Source organism: Ochotona princeps, chromosome 1, assembly GCF_030435755.1.
Source record: "Ochotona princeps isolate mOchPri1 chromosome 1, mOchPri1.hap1, whole genome shotgun sequence".
In the NCBI taxonomy this organism is placed as follows: Eukaryota; Metazoa; Chordata; class Mammalia; order Lagomorpha; family Ochotonidae; genus Ochotona; species Ochotona princeps.
In genome coordinates, this window is record NC_080832.1 from 113,500,446 (window position 1) to 113,513,667 (window position 13,222).

Consider the following 13,222-nt stretch of genomic DNA (forward strand, 5'->3'; position numbering starts at 1 on the left):
CACATTAATATTATTTTCTTTCTTTATTCTTGACAATCTTTACATAGTTAACTAGGGCACAAAGGTTCAAGGGCTACAGGAAAGTGGGTAAGACTATTTTCTGTATCCGGGGTAAGGGAAAAGATAAAGGGAAAAGCCCCACCCAGCCTCCCACCCATCCCAGGTCCCTGTTGTGGGGCATGCTCCGAGGATCCTGCTCATGCAGTTTTGATAGTTCAACAGTTCTGAATTGCTGCCAGTCTCGCCGTTCCAAGCATGATGAAATCTATTCAGAATCCACCAACTGACATAGTCTCTTCATGGTTGGGGTTCTGAGGTCAGCAGTTCAGTTGGAGGGATCCCCAGAGAAACTTTTTCTGAGGTGATCCCAGACTTGATTCATGTGTGTGCTTGCCAGTATAGGGTCTAGCACCATCCGTCTCCCCAATCAGCTTATGCACATGCTGGTCGTTGCAATCGCTGGGTCTGTTCTATTTCCAGTCCTGTCTTCCACACGAACCAATGGGTGTTGCAATTCAGCCCGATCCTGCCCACTTCATACTCAGCCTTCACACAAACCAGTGGGAGCTGCAGCCTAGTTGGGGTGACTCCCCATAACCCCCACCAGGCCTGTCCCCTACCCTGGTTCCCATGCTTGCCAGTAATGTAGTGCAGACTTGTTCAGTCTGTCCCACACCCCATTTAGCTCTTGTACATGTCAATGGGCATTGAAGCCTAGTTCAACCCAACCAACCCTATTATGCAGCCCACACACATACTGGTGGGTGCTGTTCTGTCTAGCCACTCCTGCCCCGTCCTGGTTTTCTTTTTTTTTTTTTTTTTTATTATTTTTTTTTTTTTTGACGGGTGCAAAACAGAGGCTTTAATCCAACAGCATAAGGGTGCCAGGGCTGGGGGTGGGGGGAGCAGGGCAGAGTGAGGGTGAGCTGGCCCCGGGCAGGAGGGCATGCCAGGGCTCCCCTGGGAAAGATGTCTGTGCCACTTGCGGCACCCGTCCTCCCTCCCTCCACCGTGCAGACCCAGCACAGGCCCTTGTGCTTCTGGGGGCTCCCCTGCCACAGGTGGTGTGGACCCCGACATGGGAGAAGGCATGTATGGCAAGCGGCCACTGGCCAGTTTGGCCCTACCCAACCTTGAGACCCGGGCCAGCTGTGCAGAGCCCCCAAAGCCCACCCGCTGGCTGCCCCAGGCATAGAGGGGCCCGAAGAGGCCAGGCCCAAGCCCCTTCCTGAGTCCCTACTACCCCACCTCACCCCATCCCCGCCAGGGAAAGTTCTGGAAGACAGGCATCATCCAATCATTTGACAGGGAGCCTAAAAGGTAGCTTCCACAGGCAAGCTCTGTTAGGAGGGGCAGGGGGTGGTCCCAGCCTCAGCTCCCACCCTAAAGCATGGATGCCCACCCAGGCGGGGCCCAAAAATGCCCACTGATGCCAGCCAGCACTCCCACCCCCCACCTGCATGAGGACAGTGGGCACGGCCAGACAGCTGCTTCCCATGCAGTCACACAGGAGGCCAGGGCAGCGAGCAAGGCCAGGGCAGGAGGGGGAGGGGCCCACAGCCTGGTCGCAGGCCCCCTCTTCCTGACTGCCCGCCACGGGCAAGCTCAGCAAACGGGCCACACTTTGGTCCTCCTTGCTCCTACCTCAGCCCTACCCCAGCAAACAGCCTCTCACCAAACAGAAAGAACAGAGGGAGGGGGTGGGGAGGGGGACCCGAGGCGGCCCACCCGCACTGGCTCCCTCCTAGCGGGCGGTGACGGGGTGGATGGGCAGCAGGCTCCCGAACTTGAAGTGCTGGATCACCGGGAACTTCTCCAGGCACTCAGCCTTGTACATGCGGATGAGGCCCTGGTTCACTTTGGACCAAGAAGGGACCGCACTGATGTTCCACAGCTGGTTGGAGTGCTCAGCAAACGGGCCCGTCTTCATAGCCGCCGCGCTCCTGCCTCCCGGCTCCCCCGAGAATCGGCCTTTTGTAAAATCCCGTCCTGGTTTTCATGTTCTCCAGTGGGAGTGGCAACCAAGAGGCGCCAACTATCTCCCTACTAGGCCACTCCAACTTCTGGATTATGCACTCTCCAGGTGGTTCAGTGGTTTAACTTAACAGAATTATCCCCCAGTGCCAGTCTGTGCCAGCTGATGCTGTAGCAAAGCCCAACCAACCATCACCCACTCTAATTTATGCTTGCACCAGTAGGAACAATCAGCCCAGCCTGGCTTTTCCCTGATCCAGTCACATGAGGCCCACAGGTGTTGTAGCCCTGCCTGGTCTGGTCTGCCCCCATCCCAGCTCATGCTCTCCAGTGGGAATTGCTATCTAGCAGGGAAACCCTCCACATTCCCCCTACTGGTTTTGCCCCCTCTTTCCCCGGTTCTCACATGTGCTGTTTGGGAGCTGCAGCCCAGTCTGGTACAGCCCACCTCACCTTGGCATTTGCCAGTGGGTGCTGTAGCCTGGCCCAGCCCGGCCCACCCCCATTTCCAGCTGACATTGGTGAGGGTTATAGCCTAGCCCAGCCCACCAGGCATTCAATCTCAGCCGTTGTGTGCACTGGTACGTGTTGCAACCATACCTAGCTCAACCCACACTCTGTTCTGGTGCTCGGATTCACCAACGGGTGATGTGAACTGGTTCAGCTGGTCTGCCCCCGACCTATGCCAATGTATGCTGGTGGGTACCTTTCCCTGGCCTGGTCTGGACTGCTCCCTATCATGGTTGCTGTGCTCACTTGCATGGATGGTGTCCTGCAAAAGGAGTTGCCCAGGCTCCTCCATCAGAACCTCTCCCTACGCCAGATCTCGCGCATATAGGTGGGTCCATGAACCAGCCCTACTTAGTCTACCTCCTGTCCTTTCCTTGCTGGCCTTCAACCCATTCCAATTCTTATTGTTGAATGTTTCATCCCAGCCAATGCTCGTCCATACGCAGACACTGTTCACACATGGCTCAGTAGAGGCAGAGACCTAGCCTAGTCCATCCTACATCTACCCTGGTCCTCCAGAACACCAGATGGTGCTGGAGTTTAGCCTGGCCAGGTGCGTTCAATCCCAGTCCACACTTGTGCCGAGGAAGACTGCAGCCATATCCAGACCAGAACGCAGCCTCCACTCTGGCCCCTGCACTCTCACGTGGGAACCCCTGTCGCCGCCCTGCAGCGACACTAAAATGAAGAGGAATTTCAAGGGCCTGGTAAAAACAGGAACCACCACCGCAACCGGCACACGCACACAGCGAACAAACATACACACACAAACGAACGAATGAAAAAAGGGAAGGCGAACGAAAGGGCAAATGAAAAGGGGCGAGATGAACCAAAAGAGGAACCAAAAGGAGAGGGCGAACCAAAAGGCTTTATTGCCGAAAGCAGGCTGCTTATATACGGTTCTCCATCAATCACTTCTCCCCGTGGTCCACGGGGCGCTATCTGATAGGCCAGCAATCGCAGCAAGGGAGAATTAGCCTATCCTTGTGACTTCCTGCCTGCCTACTGGCGGGACAAATCCCGCCTCCTGGCACTCGGCCAGCTGCCATCTTGAAGCCCCTCATCCGTGTGGGGTTGGCTGCTCCCCACAAACCCCAACCCAGTTAGGGTGTCTTCTTAGCTCCCCAATCAGGCCTGTTCCCAACCATAGATTGCATGCATGCCAGTGGTTGCTCTGACCCAGCTTGGCACAGACCCTCACCTGTCTTGACTTTTGCCTTTGATGCTGTGTCCTAGTATCCCTGGTTCATGCACACCAGTCGGTGTAAGAGCCTAGCTTGGCATGACCTGTGCTCCAGCCTGATTTCTGCCCTTCCTTGTGAGTTAAGGTTTGCTCAGCCCTGCCCAGTCTGCCCCCTTCTAGTTGCAGCTCGGCCCACCCCACATCCTGTTTTAGGATGCACATTCAGGTGCTGCTGCCTTGACCTGTCAGTTCCTATACCCGTGAGTGATGGCAGGTTCCAGGGTCACACCTAACTCAGCCCATCACCACCCCAACTAGCGAGTTAACCAGGGGGACTTGTATTTCCACAGGGTTCGGCCCACACTTACCCCACAGAATCTACCCCTGGATCTGGTTCTCTCACGTGCTGGTTAGTGTCTTGACCCTGCCAAGTGTGACCCATCCCCTGCTCTGCCACTCGGTCAGGTACTGGTACCTAGCTCTGCCAGATAGGCCCCCATCCATAGCTTTAGTGAGGACTGGTGTGTGGTAGTCAGTGATGTTCTGTGCTAACAGCCCATCTCAGGATTCCCATTTGGGTTGGTGAATCAGTCTGGCCCAAATGGAACTTATGGAATCTCCCCTCCAAACCACCAGATCTCAGTCCCCAGGCTTGCCAGAAAGTTCCATGACTCCATTGCTGGGAATCACCCAGAATTCATCCCTCACTTACACTCACACTAGCCTTATTCATGGATGTTCCCAGGCAGCAATTACATACTCTAAAAACCCTAGAGCTCGCCGCCAGGTGGCCAGTAGGCAGAGCCCAGCACCTATTGGGCACACTGGCCGCCCAAAGCCTAGGACTCTCTCACTGTGTGGTGACGGTGCCCATGGGCCGAGTCCTGGGCATGGGGTCCGACCTGGCCAGGGTACTTTCCGCAAGCAGGTCACCACCACTGCAGAGGGCTGTTGTCACCAGGGCCACCAAGGTCGAACTCCCACCCCCTCATTTCCTGCTACCACAAGATAGTAGTTGCAGGGCAGGGCCAGAGACCTTAATCCTATCCCAGGATTTCCCCATAGTGTACTCACCATGGGGGGAGAAATCTCTCTTGCCTCCCAGCAGCCAGGACTCTCTCACTGTGTGGCAACTGTGCCCATGGGTGGAGTCCCGGGCATTGGGTCTGACCTGGCCCAGGTACTCTCCACAAGCAGGTCGCTACCACTGCGGAAGGCTGCTGTCACCCGAGCTGCCAAGGTCGAACCTTATTTATGTATTTGAAAGACAGAGTTACAGCTGGAGAGACAAAAACAAACAGGGATATTCCATCTAATGGAATACCTCCCCAAATTGCTGCATAGCTAAGACCACAATGGGCCAAGTCTGAAGCCTGGAATGCCATATGGGGCTCCCACGAGGGGTCGCAGGGGCCTAAGTACTCAGATCATCACACATTGTCTTCCCAGGCACAATTACAAGGAGCTGGGTAGGAAGTGGAATGGCTGGGACTGAAATGAATGCTCATATGGTATTCCAGAAACACAGGCGGCACCTCAACTTGCACAATGCCAGCATCCCCTGCCTTTTTTTTTTGCCCCCCTCTTCTTTTTTAAGATTAAATTTATTTGAAAGGCAGAGTGACAGAAGGAGAGACAGAAAAAGACAGTTCTTCCATCTACTGGTCTACTTCTCAAATGGAAAGTTCCCTGCAAGAGCCAGGGCTGTGCCAGGCTTAAGCTAGGACCCAGGAACTCTGTCCTTGTCTGCCACATGTGTGGCAGACATGTGTACCTGGGTGTCTGCCACATGTGCAGGTACATGGGCCACCTTTTATTGCTTTCTCAGGCACATTAGCAGGGAGCAGCATTGGAAGTGGAATAATTGGGACTCAAACTGCTGTTTCGCTATTGTGCTGCTGGGATTGAAAGCAGGATCCTGGCCCCTTATATTAAATTTATTTAAATAATAAACATCTACTTCTTTGCAGACAGTTGATACATCAAGAGACCTAGGCTGGCACTGTACTTTACTATTATTATTATTAATTGGAAAGGCAGATTTCCAGAGAGAAAGGGAGACAGACAAATACAGAAAGGGAGGCAGAGAGAGAGAGAAAGATCTTCCATCTGCTGATTCACTCTCCAAATGGCTGCAGTGACCAGAGCTGAGCCCATCCAAAACCAGGAGCCGGGAGCTTCTGCCAAGTCTCCCACATGGGTGCAGGGCCCAAAGGCTTTGGGCCATCCTCTGCACTTTCCCAGGTCATAAGCAGGGAGCTGGATGGGAAGTGGAACAGCCAGGACATGAGCTGGTGACCATATAGGATGTCAGCACTTGAAGTAGGAGGATTAGTTAATTGAACCACTGTGCTGGTTCTGTACTTTTAATGCATTTATATCCGGTTTTATGCATTAATTGAACCTAACATAGTTTCTGCTGACAATATTTGAAACAGTTTGCTGTTCCTAAGTATCTCTAATTGGAATATCCCTGGAAGATGATTCTGCACAGGTTGGGGAAGCCTGCCTGGAGCTTAACATTCTGAAGGAGTACATCTGGCAGCCAGGCTCAGATAACAAAGGATTGACTATCAAGATGTAATGCCTTCCATTGACTTCAATGTGTCCTGGTTCACTGGTGTAAGACATATGCTATGCCTTGTTACGGAATCAAAATTGCATTGATTTGCTCTGCTGTATTTGGAATGCTCAGCTCAGATACATTTTTATTAGATTCTGGAAGCTCTAGGGATTTCCCTAAGTAAGCTGCTTATTAATTAATTGTCTTTTTTTGGTACATAGACAAAAATCCCAAATTGGAAAATGAAAGAAATGGAGAACTAGAATTTTCTTATTTAACATTCCATTCTTTGATAGTTTTATGTACCTTTCCCCCTTCCATTAATTATTTAACACATTTTGATGATGCATGGAGTTAATTAGCCCCATTTAAAATTAAAACTGGAAAAGATACATATGTGGTTCAAATTATGGTATTTCCCTGCCTCTCTTCAACTCAGTTACAGTTTTGAGAGTAATAGGATGCATTTGAAAGAGCTCAAACTTTATAGTAATTTGGACCTAAGCTTTAACTGGGCTTTTCCAATTAGCTAAAAATGAATGACCCTCATGGCCAGCATGGTGGCATAGTAGTCTAATCCTCTAACTGGTTCCATGTCCCAGCTGCTCCACTTCCCATTCAGCTCCCTACTAATGACCTGGGAAAGCAGCAGAGGATGCTCCCAGTCTTTCAGGACCCTGTACTTCCTAGAAGACCTGAAAGAAGCTCCTGGCTTTGGATCAGCTCAGTTCTGGCTATGGTAGCCATTTGCAGAGAGAACCAGCAAATGGAAGACTTCATCTTTTCTCCTGTCTTGGTAAAATCTGCCTTTCAAATAAAAATAAATCTTCTGAAAAAAATGACCTCTTCCTGCTTCTGCTCTGTAAAATGGAACAATTACTTCCCTTGCGTTGTTATGAAGGTAACATTTGACTTAGGTTCTGGTGGAAGGGATGCTCCCTGCTGAGACACTTGCCAGGGTTTGAGAGATTAAACTTAGGTTGTTTATTTTTACATGAACGTGAACTGGTGGACTGTTTGTGTTCTCCTATAGACTGTTCTCAGAAATTCCTCTCAGGGAGTTTTCATTCCACTCCCCGTCCCTCCCGGGCTTGAGATACAGCTTCCTATGAATTCTTAATCGAAGAGGATTTCCTAAGAATCTGTTACATCAGTAGGCCTTGTGTTATCTGATCTGGTCCTGAGGGGAGCGACTCAGGAAGGAAGGAGGACTGGAAGACTGATGGTCTGAAGTCTGATGGATGACAGTGATTGGCATGAAAGCAGGGTCACTTGGGGAGCAGGGGTGCAGAAGGGCAGCAGCGAGGCCCCCTCAGCTTCTGTAACAATCTCCAGAGGACTACTACCTGAAGCCCTCTCCACCGCCCATCCTCTGGATCCCACACGTAGATCAAATTTCAACCGTGTTTAGTCTGTTTAAGATTTTAAAAATGTATTTGAAAGGCAAAGTGAGAGAGATCTCTTCCATCTACTGCTTTATTCCCCCAATGGCTGCAACATCTGGGGCAGGGGCAAGCTAAAACCAGGAGCCAAGAACTCCACCTGGTGTTGGGTTGCACTTGGGTTGGCTGGGTTCCCACAAGGGCTACAGGGACCTAGTTGCTTTTCCAGGTGCATTAACAGGGAGCAGAACTGGAAGTGGAACAGCCGGAACTTAAATCAACTCTCTGACTATGGGATGGAGGCTTTTTTTTTTTTTAGATTTATTTTTATTGGAAAGTCAGATTTACAGAGAGAAGGAGAATAGAGAAAAATATCCTCCATTTTCTGGTTCACTCCCCAAATGGCCACAGTAGCTGGAGCCGAGCCGATCCAAAGTCAGGAGCCAGGAGCTTCTTCTGGGTCTCCCATGCAGGTGCAGCATCCTAAGGCTGTGGGCTGTCCTCCATTGCTTTCTCAGGCCACAAGCAGAGAGCCAGATTGGAAGTGCAGCAGCCAGGACACTAACTGGTGTCTATATAGGATCTCAACACTTGTGAGGAGATTAGCCAATTGAGCCATCTTAACCCACTACACCACACTACCAGCCTCCAGATATCATTTTACCAATTATTATTGTAAGTTACAAAGTTGAGATAAACAGATTGGAAGTAGTTGAGGGCAGAAATGGGCATGTGGAAATGGGACATTTGGTGGAACAGTTAAATTGCTACTTGGTTCACCCACATCCTGTATTGTAGGGCCTAGTTTGAGTCCTGGCTACATCCTCTGCAGTTTAGTCTCATGTTAATGCATGCACTGGATGGCAGCAGATGATGTTCCAAGGACTTGGGACTCTGTCACCTATAAGGAAGATTCAGTTAAGAGTTGCTGCCTCCTGGCTTTGGCCTGTTCCATTCCTGGCTGTTGTGGTTATGTGAGGAGTGAATCAGTGGTAGACAATTTCTCTCTTCTCACTCTTACTTTCAAATAAAAGTCGACTTAAAAAAAAAATTATTTTTGAGGCCTGATGCAATAGCTTAAGTGGCTAAATCCTCACCTTGTGTGTGTCAGGATCCCATATAGGCACCAGTTCTATTCCCGGCGGCCCTACTTCCCATCCAACTCCCTGCTTGTGACCTGGGAAAGCAGCTGAGAACGGCCCAAAGCCTCAGGACCCTGCACGCACTTGGGACACCTGGAAGAAGCTCCGGGCTCCTGGCTTCAGAGCAGCTCAACTTCTGTCTTTGCGGCCCCTTGGGGAGTGACCCTGCGGACAGATCTTTCTTTCTGTGTATCTCCTTCTCTCTGTATATCTGCCTTTCCAATAAAAATAAATTTTTAAAAATCCTTATGGAATCATTTTCTTAGTATGATGAAATGTCAGGGTGCACAGGTTTGAGTCCTGGCTCTGCTTCCAATTCCAGCTTCATGTTAATTCACACTCTGGGAGGCAGCAGGTGATGCTCACAAATTTGGGTCCCTGCCCCCCGTGGGAAATGACTGGGTTGGTTGAGTTTCCAGCTCCTGGCTTTGACTTGACTCAGTACTGCATGTTGAGGGCATTGGCATAGTAAACCTGTCTGTCTCTGTTACATCAAATGAAGCTTATTTTTTAAAAAAATAATGTTTGTAAAATTTAGAAAATGTTTAAATAATTTAAAACAAAGGGCATACAAACGATGACAGCAAAAGATCTCGGTGAATGTTGCCAATGGGCACTGGGAATGTGACATCATCCCTGGATCAGTGAAATCGGCAGCATTCCAGAACTATCCAAACTAGTTAGACAGATCCTCGGATGTACACATTGAGACTCTGGCTTGATATGAGGTGGCGGTTCCTCATCCCTGGGTACTGGGAAAATCATGAGTGGTTTTCTCCTTTGTCTGTCCCTACCCCCAGAAAAAATAAGAAGAAATAGCAAATTTGGAAGTAATGAGTTCACCCAATTTTCCCTAAACTTCGATTCTTCCTACCCTCATCAACTATGTAATCATTATAACAAATAAAATTTATTTTTAAAAAGGGCATAATATTTTTTTAAAGATTTATTTATTTTGTTGGAAAGTCAGATATACAAAGAAGAGGAGAGACAGAGAGGAAGATCTTCCGTCCAATGATTCACTTTCCAAGTGGCCCCAACTACTGGAGCTGAGCCGATCTGAAGCCAGGATCCAGGAGCCTCATTCAGTTCTCCTATGCAGGTGCAGTCTCAAGGCTTTGGGCTGTCGCTGACTGCTTTCCCAGGCCACAAGTAGGGAGCTGGATGGGAAGTGGGGCTGCTGGGACACGAACCAATGCCCAAATGGGATCCCAGTGTATTCAGGTATAAACTGATTCAACAACTGGATAGCTGGTTCCTAACTAGTGAGGCAGGCAAGCTTCTAGGCTCTAAGAGCAGACACCGAGATGAGAAGAGATCAAGGCTGATCATCTGCCGGGCTTCATTTTGGACAATATTTTATAGCCTCAGGAAATGAGTCCCAAGATATAATGAATTCTCACCCAGACATGTCTGAAAAAAAAACACAAAACCAATCCAAAAACACTCAGAGATGGGGCGGGGGTAGTTTGGGAGAAAGAAATGAAAACACATGTTTCCTACCCAGTAACAAGGCCTGAAGTGATAGTGAATGTCTAAACAGGCGCACCAGCACCGGAAGCAGGAAGCACTTCCTTCGCAGTTCTTAGAGGTATAATCTGGCAACTTCAAGCCAGTCACACCCAACTAATCACCAGTAAACCGTCAGCTTCTTTTGGGATTTCCCTAAATCCTTACCAGTATTTACACAATGGGAGAAATAAAAATAAAGGATTGTATTAAACGGCATATAAATTATTGTAATTTTATAGTGACATGATTAATAGGGAGATACCCCTAAATTTCAAAATATGAACACTTAAGCATATTGGGTGAAATACTACATGTGTGATAATTTTTTTATAAACCACAGTGAGATATCGTTTTATAGCATCATACTGACTAAACTAAAAGTGTCTGAGATTACCGAGTGCTGCAGGAAGAGAAATGCTTACATACGGCTGATGGGGGTGTAAACTGGCAACTTGGAGAGTAATTTTGTATGAACTGATAAAGTTGAGGAAGTAATTTCCTCTTATCCAGAAATTCTGCTTATTAAGTTGATAGCCTAGAAAAAGTCCTATATCTACAGTGCCATATTGTTTTCTTTTTTTTTTTTTTCAAGATTTATTTAGTTTTGGGGGCCCAGCACAGTAGTCTTAATGGCTAAAGTCCTCACCTTGCATGCGCCAGAATCCCATACGGGCGCTGCTTCGTATGTTGGCTTCTCTACTACCCATCTAACTCCCTGTTTTGGATTTGGAAAGCAGTAGAGGATGGCCCAAGGCTTTGTGACCCTGCACCTGCATGGGAGATCCCGAAGAAGCTCCTGGCTTTGGATTGGCTCAGCTCCAGCCATTGCAGCCACTTGGGGAGCGAACCAGCAAATGATCCTTCTCTCTGTCTCTCCTTCCTCTGTAAATTTGCCCTTCCAGTAAACATAAACAAAGCTTTTAAAAAAGATTTATCTATTTTTTTATCTGAAAAAAATTATTTACTTTTATTGGAGAGGCAGCATTCAATGGCAAAGGACACGACGGGGTAATGGAATGCTGGGCCTGGCTCGGTTGGAGCAACCACTGGCATGTGCGAGATGTGAGGCTGGGAGGAGGCCTGGTCAGGGAACTAAGGAGATGCCCCAAGTGGGCTGTGGTTACTACTGGTGAGCGTGAGAGCCGGAATGAGGGCAGGTGAACTGGGCTGGACATGGCTACCGTATCCCTCTGCATGGATGTGGACTGTTTCTGGGGTATGCCAGACTGGGCTAAGCTTCAACACGCACTGGTGATTGAAAGAGCCAAAGTAAGTTTGGGACAGGCTGGGCTAAGTTTCGATACCTGCTGAACAACTCAGGAGCTGGTTTGGGGGTGGTCCAGACATAACTGGGCTTTAGCACCCAACAGTAAGATCCAGAATGGGTGTGGGCCATTAGGCAAGGCCATGGTTCCTGCCAGTACAGGAAGTGGGCCAAGGCAGGCTGGGTCCAGGATCTCCCCGTGCCACTTGAAGGTGACCTGATAGAGCAGCTTGGATAACGCCCTTGTTCCTTGTAGTACCCTCAGAGCATGCTCCAATCGGGGACTCTGGGATGACATCAGGTGGCCGTATGGGATAGAAGTGGATCCCTGGACACTGATTCAGTTAGGGTGCTGGGTGCAGCTTCTCCCCCTCTCTCCCCCTCTATCCCAGATACAAAAGAAGAAAGGGAAGGTTGGAGGCGATGGTGTTGTCCACTTTCCCCTATTACTCGACCCTCCCTAGCCTAACTGGTGGTCCACATGGCATGCATCCTTCTCAATTATGCAAACATCATCAAAATTAAATTTTAAAAATAAAAAATAAGTTGTTGATTTTTTTAGGCATTTTGGTTAAATTGGCTAATGAAAAGTCCTTTTCTGATATCAACACAAAATGTGTATGCAAGGTTGGACTATGAAAACATCTAAAAATCTGGAGGGCAGTGTCTGATGTGGAATTCTGGGTTCAACGATTTCTGTTTCTAGCGCCTTTCTGAGGTATGCTCTGGGAGGCGGTAGATGAGTCAAGGACTTGACTCTGGTGCCCCGGAGGGAGACCTGGATTGCATTGCAGGCCCTTTTGTGCATGTAAGCTTCTTGTTTCTCTCTCTTCCAAATAAACCAAAATAAATAACAATTTTTAAATTAGGACACACTTAAATTTGAAGTTTCTAGATTCTTTAAAATATAAAGTAAGGGTTTTTAAAAATTATTTACTTAGGGCCTGGCTCAATAGCCTAGTGTTTATAGAGTGCTTGCCTTGCATGCACTGGTATCCCATGGGTGCTGGTTCGTATCCCAGCTGCTCCACTTCCCATCCAGCTCCCTACTTGTGGCCTGGGAAAGTAGTAGAGGACGGCCCAAAACCTTGGGACCCTGTACCCCTGTGGGAGACCCAAAACAGGCTTCTGATCCCTCGCTTAGGATTGGCTCAGCTCCAGCCATTATGGCCATTTGGAAGAGTAAATCGGTGGGTGGAGGATCTATCTGTTTCTCCTTCTCTAAGTCTGACTTTGCAATGGAAGTAAATAAATCTGTTACAAAAATGTTCACTTATTTGAAAGACAGTTATATAGAGAGAGGAAGAGACAGAGAGATCTTCCATCCACTAGTTCACTGCCCACATGACCACAATGGCCAGGGCAGGACTGGGCAAAGCCAGGATCCCATTATTCTACCTGAATCTCCCACAGGCATATAGAGGCCCAATGACTGCAGTAATTTTCTGCTGCTTTCCCAGGCAAATTATCATGCAGCTGGATTGGAAGTGGAGCAGCTGAGACTCGAACTGACCTCTATATACCATGCTGATTGTTACAGGTGGCAGTTTGACCCACAGTGCCACAACACTGACTCCAAAGGAGAAGTTTGTTGTTGTTTTAAATTCTTACTTATTTTCATATACATGAAAGACAAAGTGATAGAGCAAGGCAAGGGCACAGAAATATTTTATCTTTGAGTCATTCACTTCT